Source organism: Ambystoma mexicanum, chromosome 3p, assembly GCF_040938575.1.
Source record: "Ambystoma mexicanum isolate Mex_15411 chromosome 3p, UKY_AmexF1_1, whole genome shotgun sequence".
Taxonomy (NCBI): Eukaryota; Metazoa; Chordata; class Amphibia; order Caudata; family Ambystomatidae; genus Ambystoma; species Ambystoma mexicanum.
This window is the reverse complement of record NC_090925.1, coordinates 1,139,447,758-1,139,461,780: the sequence shown is the minus strand read 5'-3', so window position 1 is coordinate 1,139,461,780 and position 14,023 is coordinate 1,139,447,758. Positions and strand designations below refer to the sequence as shown.

Genomic DNA, 14,023 nt, shown 5'->3' with positions numbered 1-14,023 from the left:
CAGGATTTTAAAACAGTTCATTATTTTAAGAAGAATAGTGGCAGCTGACTCGATCTTATAAAACGTTGCCATTTCAGTTTCCTGCTGTGCTCAGAATCTGTCCTGCCTCGTTTCTGTCCCAAATCCACATTCTGCAGAGCCAAATATCAATGTGCAAGTTCTACATTCAGCACATCGGGTGCACACGCTCTGCACCTCACCTGCTACTCAAAGGGTGCGGTGTGCGTGTTTGGGGAGGAAGCAGAAACTGTGGGACCGTGTGTGTAAGGCATACACGAGTGCATGAGAACAGGGAAGGTGGTGTGTGTGAGCAAAGTGATATCCAAGTCATGGTCCCTAGTCTCAACCAAGGGTTTGGTCAAGGGCAGAGCAAGAAATGAGATTGTTTCTCCTACAGTTTGTGCACAGAGAGTGCAACAGAGCTATAGAAAGACTTGAAGCAGCTAAGAAAATGTTACGTTTGTTAGACAAAATATCACACAGGCTCAATGTCAGTCGGTTTTCCTCCGTCTGCACTTTCTACTACAATTGGTTTAAAAAAAAAAAAAAAAAAAGGAGCAGTACAATCTGGAGTATGAACAGTTTGGACTAAAAAAAAAAACAAGTATTATTTATGTTTGTACTAATGCATACCTTGCCAATTTCTGGCATTGTGTCTGCTCTGCAAAATGCATGTCCCTCAGCTATTCCGTCACATTTAATGGCTGGTCGCCCGTTACAAAAGTGCTAACACGTAATGTCCTATGCTCAAAGGGAAAATAAGGGACTTTCTTCCGCCATAGAAAACTGTGAGGTCGGCATATCAATCAATGATGCAGCGTGCAGAAAAGAGTAAATGCAGCACGCCATACGCATTTGGAGCCTTAAAGGAGTAGTAGTACTGCTCAAGCTTTTCAAGCAATGTAAGAACAGTGTATTTATTGAAAAGGATTAACGTGTAGTCCTGTGTGTATTATGACAATGCCTGTTCTACTTCCAATACACTCACCAGTCCTAGTTGTGTCTCTGCTAGCTCACAGAACACGTTTGGCATGCGTCTTGAGAAGCAGAAGTGTGAATGTGATTATGCAGCATTGTCCTTCGAGCCTTGATTTGTTTACAAGATTGCAAAAACCATAATAATAAATGGGCCAAGCGATAATGAAACATTTTCTTTTTCTGCTATGTACTACAGTGATTTTTTTCTATTTCTTTAAATCACCATTGACAATGTTTTGCATCTCTAATTAATGTCTTACTGTGCCATCTACATTCTTGGTAGAGGATAACATTTGTAGGGGCCATCTCATCCCTCCCAGCTTCCAGCCGGGGCGCTCAAATGGCCTGTTTTGCCCAGGGTTCGGCTCAGTACGTGTGGGGGGCAGGGAGAGGCAGCACAGGACTCGCTCCTTCCCAAAGTAGGACACACCTTTGTAGAAACACCACGTGGCAAAACACATCACTCAGAGGCACGAAAAGTGTTAGCTATTTAAATGCCATACTTGCATGATTCGGTTTTATTCTACCATTCGAGTTTATTTTGGACTGAAACACGAACATTTCCGGCCAACTCCCTTCCTGTCTTTTACAACAGCATCTCCCGTGGCACCCATGCAATACCTGGCCCACTGTTACCCTGAAATTTAGTTTGAAGTCCTAAGTACGCAAATCTAAAGATCTAATAAACCCAAGTACACATCACTGTCAAAAGATATCACAGGATCTGCCCTCAAAAGATGCCCCAGTGCTTCTGGTCTCTCCATGCCTAGCGCTCTGACAACACACTGCTGAATTGGTATGGCAGTGTTTGGGTGCCGGGAGAAAGAAGTATTGACTGAACGTATACTACTTGGCCCTTGATTCACTCAGTATTAACATGCATGTACATCATATGATATAATATTACTGGGTTTGAAACCTATTGAATATAAATAAGATGGGGCGCTGTTGCGAGGCTGCCTGAGATGGCTGCCGCCTGAGAGGCTCTGGCCAAGGCCTTTCCATCCTGTTTAATATCCTACACTTCTGGGGCCCGTTCTCCAACGGTAGATCGCCGGATGATCGTTGAAATTGTGCGGCACCCGCTGCTTTGGGTTTTGAGGCTGCGGGCGTGTCGGGTGCTGTTGGCGAGGAGAGGTGCCAGCCGCGGCCTTGCTGGCAGTGTTGGAAGTACGGGCGGGGGACAGAGGGCTCCTCACCGCTCCTTCCTCTTCCTTGCTGCCCGCAGAGCTTGGGGCTACATCGGATTCCTAGAGTTGCCGCCGGTCCCAGCTGGGCGTCCTCCTGGAGTTCAGCGCTGGTCTGGTCGGCACCACACTGAGGCCGTCTGAGGCTTCGCTGGTTCGGGCTCGGCTCCGGCCCCTCTGGACAAGCGGTCGGCCGATCCTGGTTGCCCTGCCCGGCCTCTGCTGCCTGCGGAGGCTCGTCGCCTGCTTGGCGTTGCACAGGCTCATCCTATGGCGGCTTGAAAGCTGGACCTGCGTTCCGGCTGGAGCCATTTGGCCACCCGAGGTTGAGGTGAGGCGCGCCCCATTGTGTCCTCCTGGCCAGCGGGGGGAATTCATTCCCCGCTGATAAAAAAAAAAAAAAACAAGTAGTGGTAAAGATAAATAAGAGGTTTGACTTGAGTTGTTTTCTTGTGTGAGTATGTGGGGCAGAGATCCTTGGCCCTCAATCCGTTGGAAGTATGCGTAACTCTCCCTTTTATGCCACATAATAAGCTGTGGTGTTCCTGCTGAGTGAGGGTTGTTGCTTAAGTTTTTTTGCTACCAGAACTATGTTGGTCAGTATTACACTATGGATTTGAGTCTTATCGTAGTAGTTGAAAAGTACTTGCAGACTAATGGATTATCAATTCATTTTCGGAGAGATTGAGGGATATGACAGTATTTCTTTAAACATCTGAGAATCAGATGGCCTGGCCTGGCTGTCATTTACACATCGATTGTACCATTTGACGAGATAAAAGTTTACTTACACCCCCGCGCCCTCTTTTATTGTGGATTAAGAGCAGAGAACTACACGTTTGAAGGTTTTGATCATTTCCATGGTAGTTCTTCATGGTTGATGGCAGAAGTGCTACACATGCCTTATATACATGTGTTGTGCCTTACTTATTTATAAAGAGATATAATACACCTCTTTACACATTTATTAGTATTCTTTAACAATTGATGCAGGTTAGATAGTGCACGGGATATGAGGAACTACTAAAATTAGTATTTTTTCTACTATTTTGATAGTTGTAACGGGATCTGAAATGCTGTATGTAGCGACCTGCAGTGTTCAACAGCTTGATGCCTTATGAAAGTGAGGTTGGACATGAACGGTGCACAATTCCTGCCATGTTGCTAGGTAAGTTAAAACTGAAAAACCTTTACTTTTGATTACATAGGCGTTGAGCAATACCGCTGGTTTATAGAATTTTTGGACTTCTTGTTGGAAGGTCTGGTAGGTGAATAAGGATATGGTTTGGAGGCTACTAGATGTGAAATAAGATGTGTGCATTTGAGGTGTTTAGTGTGGAGGTATCAAGTGGAGTTTTTACTGTCCTTCGCTGGGAACACATGTGATAACTTGGTGATACTATTTACCACACTTGGGTGAAGGGCTTGATTTGGAAAGCACTGGATGATCACCACATATGTCGCTTGTAGTTCCAGTATTATTGGTTTTTATATGTGTGAGCCTCACTAAACATTAAGAACTAAAGATTGTTAGTGGTTGAGAGTTAAGCTAACTTTGTGAGATTGAGTGTTAGTAATTTGATGCAAGTGACAGAAACTAATGAATTATCTGTGTATGTTTTAATGTAGATTACAGTCTCTGAGGAAGAGTCGTTTGAGCTCAAAATGCGTCGGACAGCTTACAAGAACTTGCATGTCATCACAAACAGTGAACAACTGTTGTGGCAATTTTGCCGTTCATGAAACTTTCTGTTATAAGTATTACTTTTCAAAAACGATTAACGTTATTGAACATCACTTGGACATTTACGTCAATGATAAATTAAATGTCCATATCTCTCAAAGGAAGCAACGACTATTTGTATATAATTGGAAAATCAATGCTAAAAGCGCAGTGTGCGAAACAAATGTCAGTCTTGAATGATCGATGTGGCCCATCGTGCATGGCTGCTGTCTGTGAGATCCAGTCTGATAAAAGTGAATACTTCCCACAAACCACGGAGGGTGATAGGATGATGAGTGGAACTGAGGCGGCATAGTGATTTCCAGCTATAAACCGAAACTATTGTATATTTATATAGCGCCTATACACAGGAAAGTGTTTCAAAGCACTCTAATTACTGCATTGGAGTACAGCTAGTAGGCAGATGAGATATGCGGAGGGACACAGATTGTAGGTTTTGTTTGGCAATGTATCCACCAATTCACTGGCCATGGCCATTCCCACCCACTTCCTGTTCCTCGCCTTTCAAAACACATCCTCTTGGGATCTCGGAGTTCGCTTTGTCAAGCAGCAACAATGTGGTGCTGTAAATGGCTGCCAATGTTATATCAAGCAAATGGCACAATTGGAGTTGTAAATGTGCTACTGGTGTAATAAATCTGCCTTAACCAAGTGTGCCTTCAATCATCACTTGATTTCTAAGTAGTACGCACGTCCTCTACTGAGGTCCTAAAACAGGCATTGGCAAAACCAACAGTTTTGGCTTGTGTATAGGTATTATACAGGCATCTTCCAGGCATTGCTATTATATGGCCAGAAACTTGCACTATTTTGCTGATGCTACCATTAATGGCCTTGTGGCTGTCATATGCCTACACAAATGCCAAAACATTTGCTGTTGCCAATGCTCGTTATTCTTTTAGCCTGTGGGTTTTACTAATTCTTCAAGGTTTACAACTATTGGTAGGGCAGAAGAGTTTTTTTCCAATGCTACACTAGGTAGCGAGTTGTTCCAACTCTTAAGATGATTACTTACCGCACTATGCAGGCTCACAAAAGTACCACACTCTTCTATGCAGACGCTGTATGTGCAAATACATTATATATAGATAAAATGATGCAAGGCGGTGGGGCATGCGAGAAACATGGAGGATGGTGATATGGGTCCTGGACGGCAGGCGAAATAGGCAGCACCTACATGGCATTAAAAGCGCACCTAAAGTACAGTGATTTACTACAGCCATAAACGGCACAATTAACTTGTCAGCGTGTGAGTCAATTTCAACGTTTACCCTTTTCATGTGGCACTTAACAGTATATTCGTCTCCCAGTGTTTTTACCAAAGTAAATTACTTTGAAGTCATTTCACAAATGTATATATGTATTTGTGGGCTAAGGAGTGAAAGGGGGTTGGTAGGGGTTTGGGGCAGGAGTGGCAGTAAAGGGGGAAGGAGGGTTTGAGGGGGGGGAACCCGCCTCAAACATTCGAAGTGATTTCTACAAAGTAAATTGCCACAAAGTGATTTATTTCATTGAAATTACACGGAAACCTACATTGAGAACAAAAACGATAATTGTACAGTAAATCCGGTTCGAGAATTAAACTATACCTAATGCTAAAACGGAGCATGCACATTAATCCGAATGTCAGATAAGCACATTATGATTCCCCTTGCACAATCAGCGTTTCAACATCACTCTGGGTGAGGCACTTATTCCAACATTGTTCGTGTATATACAGAATTGTAAACATAAGTATTCTTTAGAGGAAACAGAAGAGCCTTAGCAATGCTTTGCAAATTGCACTTGCAGTGCAGGCACCTTGTCAATAAATGCAATCGGTGAGGATGGACCATCTTGAGCTTTTTTTGATTTAAAATATAAAATGATACTGGCTATTCTGTCTCAAAGTGAGATCTGCTATCAGTACCCCCATTCATAATGCTGCATTCTGAAAAGTATAGTGCAAACATGTAAGTGTGCTGAGCCTTCATACTGACACACCTCAGCAGCTGCCTTGTAGTTTGTCGACATGGCAGAGTGATATGGGGATTCCTACTAACAGTTTGATGGAACCCAAAGTTCCAACAGCCAGGGGCTGTTTTTAACCATGGGAAAGCCTGATTCGAATTCTATAATTGTGTTCTCCCAGGGACTGGTGGAATATTACAATTTAATTATAAAACATGTATAGTTTTTCATGGCAGCCTCCGTGGTGCCACCATATTATCAGCTTGGTCGGTAGGCACTGGTTTCAATTAAAGGGTCTTCTGTTTATCAACTGTCTGGGAATGGATTTCACACAAAACAAATCATTTGGGTCTAGCCCAGGAAACCCCACTTTTGATCTCTCCTGCAAGATGCGCCACCTTCCCTAGAGGAAAGGTACTATCCCGCGAGAGGTAGCTGGGAACCAGTGCTTCAAAGGTGAGCCCTGCTAAGACTATGGAGAGCTCATGCCATTAATTACTAGGGACTCTTCAATACAGGGCAGACAAGAGAAAGGGAGGGGTTTTAGCAGGCTGGAGAGGGGTACCAGTTCACAGAAGGGCCCCACCATCTTGGAATCCTCCAGGGCACCCACACTTCAGTGCCCCTGTTCTTACCACTTAATGCTGAGAAATCACTCTGGCACCGACCTCACCAGGCAAAAGATTAAGAACACAGCAGCCAGTCCCTTACAAAAGGTTAGAAGGGGACCAATCTGTTGTGACAGATTGCCTATTTAAGAGGGTAAGATGAACCCCCTTAAACCCACCCCTGGTTCAATCATCTTTCGACTATAGCAGGATTTTGCTTGGAACATTACTGGGGGTACAGTCTGTCCCAAAGTCCTCTTCTATTGTGGAGAAGATAAAGATTTCCAAGGAAGGACTAAGCACTTTCCCTCACCCATACAGAGGAACATTTGGGGTTACCTGCTGACTGGCCAAGGCCTGTCTGCAGCTGAGACCACTGATACACAGGATCCTGTTCATTGGAGTAGACAGCCTCTGAAAGCACTCCCTGGCAACCTTCCAGACAGGGAAGTGCAGAACAAGGACTCATGTCACCTCCTGGAGACACTGGCCAGAATCCCCCAGCAACCAGAAGTAAAACAATAGTGCTGATCACCATTTTCCAACTGCAATCTACTTTTCAGCCTACCTGACTACCTTTGAGTTGTGTTTGGGCAGATGCAAGCTCCCGGAACCGCCTTTGGCACACACCACGTTTTGATCCAATTCGAGCTGTCGACTCGACCACTGTGTCTGCGGTCCAGCCAATCACCAATGAAGAACCGCATTGCATCTATGACCTCATTGAACCAATTCGACAGCTTGCAGATGCCAACCCGACCACTGCCTGCCTGTCAACCGATTCGATACCATCAGCACCGCAGAATCGCATTACATAGCTGGAGCACTGAGAGCTGCCTCGAACCTGCTGAAGCAATTGTCTTGCACGTCATCTTAACCCATTGTGAAGCCCAGCTCTGTCTCCTGGCTGTCTTGAACTGTGGAAAAGAGCCTAGAAGCCTGCCTTGGTGCAGTTGAGATCCAGGAACAAGCCTAAAGGTTATTTGTAGCGGTTGCGTCATCCTAACCTGCCTTAAAGGCCCTTCCTAATGTTGAAGACACTATAATTTACATTGTTAAAAGGTATCAACCTGAACATTGCTGCTTAAAATACTGATCGTCACAGCCCGCCTTGAGACCCAGAGTGCCACTTTCATTTAAAAGTCTTCATATTCTGAGTCTTCTCTAACAGGGGCGGGTTATAGGGGGTTTCATAAGTGTGTTTGCATTTTTAGTTCAATTAAAACCTATTTTTACAGAAGCTTGGTTGGACAGACTTATTTTGGTACGAAAAGGAAGTACCACTTGTTATCTGAAAAAAAAAAAAAAGAAACCAAAAGAAAAAGGTAATCACTGCAACACAGAGACTACAGAGGACTGTAGGCACACCTTTTGTCACTAGTAAGGGTGGTCCCTAGGCATAGAAGGCTTTATGGGTAATACAACATGTCTGAAACTGTATCCTCTAACATACCCAAAGGCAGTGCAGCTAATAATAGAAGAAATGCACTCAGTTGACCCTGTTTAAATTAGAGGTATGGCTGCCACATTTTGAATGATCTGCACCCGTTCAATCAAGTAGGCCGGCCGAGATAGAGGGCAATGCAATAATCCCACCTGGATACACAATGGCAGTCCCAACAAAGAGGTGACATGCTGAAAGAGGAAGTGGAAGGATGTTACACTTACTGGAATACTTAGATGAAAGAAGCAAGCACTGGTTACAGAGTTAGCCTGTGCAAGCAAAGATAGGAAGCTGACATATTAAAAGCCATGATTTTAACCAGGCTGCAGGAGTAGTAGGATTTCCTATAGTGGCGTAACAAGGCAACCCAACAATCTTCCTGGCCTTCAACAATCAAAACCTCTGAATTCAATTTCAGCTGTCTACACATCCACTCATTGATGGCCATTAGACGGTTCTGAAAATCAGATGAAAACCTATTCCCCTCCATTTGGGAGAGAATCTGTGTGTGCAATGTCAGCATAGGAATATAATTTAAGGTTAAAGACTGGTTCAATTTGTCAAGTGGCTTGCTATGGATATCGAAAATGATCAGTGACAATGTGCACTGAGGTACTCAGGAATAAGACCCAGTAATCAAAGGTTGAAGGTGGTCAGAAAGAAATAAGGTTGCCCATGCCAACAGAGCACCATCTGTTCCAGCCTCAGCTGGGGAGGAGAGTGGCTGATGATGTCAAATGCTGTTGAAAAACCTAAAAAGAAAATAAACAGAAAAAAGAAGAAGAGGTGCTGAGGGACCATTGCCAGGTGAAAATAATCCAGAACTCGAAGAATACCGAACACCATGCCCCTTGCTGCACGAAACTCAGCACAGAGGCGACTCATATAGTTGAATGATTTTATAAAAGGCCGGAGCTGGGTGGTAACCATCTATCAGGCGACCTTAGCAGAAAGGGCAGAAGGAACATGGAAGGCAAAGATTGACAGAATTATTGGAATCTTATGAGTATTTCTTTAGAAGAGGTCTATTTCTGGCAAAGGTAAAGGATTGGTGGCACACTTCTGGATTTCAAGGAGGTATTCCACCAAAAACAAAATAAGCTGGTGTTCTAGCATAATCCCGCTCTAATGTCAGTTACATCTTGTGGCAAATGAAAATGAGGTTACGCACATATCAACGATGCTGCACCTGAGCCTGGACAGTGAAAGCGCAAGTAAACCTTTCTTATGAAGAGGGTCTGTAGTTGCCAAATAGAGACATATTTAAGGACCTCATTAGCATTTAGTGCGACAGGGTCACGGATGGGATCCTGTCAGGGGGGCCCCCCAAGGACCCCGCTCAAGCTGGGCTCGGTGGCCTACCAAGGCAATGCCATCGGTACACCAACCCTAGAGGTGGTGTGAGAGTGCTGCAAGGTTCCCCTGTCTCATTGGTGCACAATGTTCAGCCCCAGTGTTTAGCGACCTCTGTCCTGGCAGGCCTATTTTTTTAATCTTTCAGATGGCGTCCCTGATTCCTGGGCAGCAAAGCAGCCTGGTATACTAACACAAAATCCAGAGACTATACCTACCAGCATGCACCACACTCCTCATACTACAATTATGGCCGGTGAGCTCTGGGGAGCAGCACCCTCCAGAGACAAGGACTAAAAGTACCACAATGCACGTGGGTCCAACTACCAAACTCCAGACCAGAAGAAGAGAAATGGTTGCTTTGTTTGAAATGGACTTAACTAACGCATTCAGCCGAATGGGAGAACAAACACCTATCGCCATCCCCCACACTTGCTATAGGGAAGCAGCGCAGCTGGAGGCAGCAGTGAGCGGAAAAGCAGTGAAGGAGGCTAGAGAACACTCCCTAAGACTCATAGGTGCAGTCATTTATTGGCTACAAGAGGGAAACGGAAAGCACACACTAGTCACAATATGGGTAGCTGGAAGGAAATGGATGCTAAAAGGTGGGTGGATTAAAGGCTATTATGAAGACTTCCAGGAAGAATCCCAGCCCACAAGTTAAGGAGATAGGAAGCTGGGGTAAAAAATGCAGAGATTGGGCCTGAGAGACAGCTGATCAGAGAACTTTCTAGACAGGAAGGGGAGAGCTATACATATCCAGGAGAGACAGTCGTCAGTGTAAGGGGTTTGTGTGAGTTTGGAGGTAGTTCAGGAGGAGTATGCAGTAGCTGAAGGAGTCGCTGGAAGAGAGTTCTGGCATATTTGGACAGAAGGAACAAGGTGCTGGGTTTGCTAGAGTGGTGCCAATATTGTTCTAGGTCTGTGTGTGAATAAGTTAAGGTGAGGAAGAGTGAGGTCAGGGGTATTTATAATTATTGAATTTATACAGCGCTTTCGCAAAAGTACTGACAACATATTATAGGAAGAACAAAGATGAACACAAACATCAGTAATAAAGATTACGCATTGGGCAGTGATGAGAATAGTTGGTTCTTTAAAAGGTTACAATAGAGGTGGCGGAGCATTCAGGAAAAGGTATACAGTTCCAGAGTGTAGGTGCGAGTAGGGTAACAGAGGTTTAGGGATGGTGAGAAGATGAAGATGTTCCGATCGAAGGAAGAAGGAAAACAGAGAGAAATAAGGGCACCGAGATCGGATGAAGCCACGCCGTAAATGCATTTATAAACAGTACCGAAGTAAAAGAGTAGACTGTTGTCAAAAGAGAGAAGAGAAGCAGATCATAGGTAAGGAGTAATAGAGGCCTGAGGGGGTAAAGAGAACATCAGACGAACTGCAGCACTGAAGACAGAGCGAAGAGTGGCAAGAGGAGAGGTGGGGAGACCAACTAGTAGGGCAGAACAATAGTCCAGTAAAACTAAAAAGAAAGATACGTTTAGTTGCAAGAAAAGAGAAAAGGATGTGCACGACAAATATTGTAGAGGTGGTAGTGACAAGTGCGAGCAGTAGTTGATATGTAAGTGGCAAAAGAGATGAATCGAAGAGAACCCCCAAGATTCCAAGCTGAGAAGGAGAACAGGAGATATGCAGATAGAAATGATACACCAGAGGGAAAGGCAGAGGGAGAGAGTTTGGGAGGCAAAAAAAGAAGCAGCTCGTTTTTGTTGCATTTAAGTGAAGAAAATGAGAGTGCACCCAGTGTTGGACAGAGGTGCAGAGACATTAACGTGCAGCCTGTTGGAGCAGAGAATGAAAAGTTCATTTCTGCAGCATCATCTGCATAGAGGTGAGAGCAGAGGTTGGAGGATATATATCTCTCGAAGCCCCAATTGCCTTTATCTTAATACAAACGTATAGCGTACTTATTCTGTCATGTGCGACATTGACAACTTTGACACAGTGGGGAATACCTTTTTATTTAACTACACTGACTCAACATGAAATAGTACATCTGCATACAGTGAGATGTCTGCTTAGGAAGCAATTTGAGAATATCCAGTCTCCCCAACCCTCCAATTTATTTTTAAGGTTTTATAGAGATATGGTATATAAAACAAGCTTCTGCTTGTTGAACTCCGGCTCTTGTAGAGTAGTGCCAAATATATAATACAGCTTCCAGTCAGCCACCTTATACCAAAGGACCTAGAATAACTTGACATATATTATACAAGCATCCCGTTTGCCTGTATAATCCGAATCAAAGCAGTTTTGCTGTACCATTGCACTGATGCATTGAAACACACATTTCCTTAAATCGCTTGCTAGCTACTAAACTTTGCTTCTTGCAGCAAAAGCAGAAAAGCAAACCAAACGTTTATTTTTAAACACTGGAATTTTTAGTCATTTCAATCGAAACTGTTTCTTTCCAGAAGCTAAAGATGGTCTGCCCAAAAGAGAACAGACAATTTGTTTTCACTCAATAGATCACAAAGTTAAACCAGTTCCTACATTTTTTTTAAACGCTGCTTTTATTGATTTTAAAGTTAACAAGGTATTGTCTGTACCTGACAACAGAAAACGAAAAACAAGAACCAGGGTAACAAAGACAATACCAATTTTATCAGCATCGTAACGGAATATCCAGTAAGTTAACACAAAAGGATCAGGCAGAACCAATAAAAACACAGTCCTTGTCCCTCCATTTGCCCCAAATCTTTGCAAATTTGCGCGAGCATCCCCGGGCACTGTCTATCTTTTCTTCTATTGACATCTATGTATCCAAATCCCTCTCCCATTTAGAGATTCTAGGCGTTTCTTTTGCCCCCTGCCCATGGCAATGTTACGCTTGGCTACAATCAGTGCAATGAAATCAAGAGTTTTTCTTACCGGGAATAAGCAGTCTCCCCCCATGTACCCAATTTAGCTAATTCAGGCTCATCTGGAATGAGCTGTCCTACTATGCAGGATATGCGTCTCTTGATTGTGAGCAAGAACTTGGTAAAAGGAGCCACTTGCAACATTGCAGCGCAGATAATTGGAATTTCCGGCTCTGCCGCATCCAAATAGTATCTCCTGAGTATACTAGACTCTGTGCAGTATCTATTAACTGGACCAGTCTAAATCTAGCAGATCTAGCAATGTCCCTAGGTGCCAATAGAGCCTCCTGCCAATCCTCTGGTGTGATGGGCCCAAGATCAGCCTCCCACCTCCACTGGAGACACACGAGCGGTTAACTTGTATGATTAGGATGGACTTGACATAATGGAGCTATAGTCTTATCCAAGATCAGTTCCCCATTCAAATTGGCTTCCAGCGGAGACAGGTCAGCGCAATCGTAAATTCCCCCCATCTGAGCTTGTATTGCATGTCTAAACCTGAAATAACCTATCTGGGTGAGTCAGTCCAAACCTGTGTTCCATATCCATGAATGGCAACATCTGTCCTGCAGACAGCACATCTCCCACTAGACCTTCCACGCCCGTCCCATTGCCCTGGTAGTCTCCATCGCAATCCGAGGTTGTAACGCTTGCCATAGACACTGTCTCATGGCCCTTTCAATTTCGTGGAATTCCTTCTGTGTTATCGCAACCAGGGAATTCTGGAGAACATACAAGTACCAGGGAGTGGCACCATAGTAAATAAGGCTGCCCAGCCCAACAAGTGAGGGGGAAGAGCCACCTACAATTTTGAATATGATAGAAATCTTTCCTTAATTGGTGCTGGATTGCATTTATGGAAGGTCTCAGGATCACAGTAGATTTGAAAGCCCAAATATTTGAATGAGGTGGCGGTCACAGATAATCTACAATCTGCTGTGATTGCGTCCAATCAACTTTTTATAGGGAACAAATTAAAGTTACTCACCGTAGTGACTAGAGTACTCATAGTCCCCTTTCCTCCATCTTTGTGGGCGTCCCCCAACATGGGGACGGTACCGGAACCTTTGTCAGAGAAAAATTGAGCTTCCCCTTTAAATTTAGTATAGCGTGTGGGAACACCCCACCGATTCCCATCCCTCTGGCACCTCACCTCAGTCCCCTTTGAACACACCGGACACTTAGATATCTGGCTACTCTTAGTACATTTTAGCCCTTGACATACTAGCGGGGGAAGGTGGGTGTGACATATGGACGAAAGGGGACTATGGACTATAAGTACTCTAATCACTATGGTGAGTAATTTAAACACTCTTACCTCCCGTCCCCTTTCCTCCATTCTTTAATAAAAAAACTCTTTATACCATACTTAACCAACATACAACAAATAACATTAACATGACATTCAATACCACACACCGTGACGGGAGTATCTACAGTTCAAGTGTCTTGGCACATGTTTCTGGACCTCTGTGCTCCGATTTGTTTGTTGCCCCTGGGTTTTCAAGTATCTTCTCTTAGGGCGGTGTCTGAGTTCTGACGGTTCGTTTTCCTCTGGCTAGGACACAGCTTGACAGTGCTCTTGTTCCTCTCCTATATTCATGCCTGTGTTCTTTTGTTCACCGGAGCTAACGGAATTTTTTGGGCTGCAGGTGCAAACAATTCTTGTAGCATTGTGTTCCATGCGATTATCTTGTCACTGCTCTCACGTGCCCCTCTTTGCAGTGCCATAGTCCATACCGTTGTCTCAGCCAGCGACCATCGCTTCAAGTCTTCCCACCAAGCTTCAATTGTCGGGCCCGTGTTGGACTTCCAGGCTATCGCTGTTCACCATTAGGTCCTTCATTTTGGCTAGATGTGCCCTTGGGCCTACCTCCTCTAGG

The 14,023-nt window shown here is 44.2% G+C and overlaps 1 protein-coding gene across 7 annotated transcripts in view; it reads right to left on the bottom strand.

Annotated features, from left to right (window-relative positions):
* RAPGEF6 (Rap guanine nucleotide exchange factor 6) overlaps positions 1-14,023 on the bottom strand; it is a 1,719,096-nt gene that overhangs the window by 318,750 nt on the left and 1,386,323 nt on the right. The window lies entirely within an intron of this gene.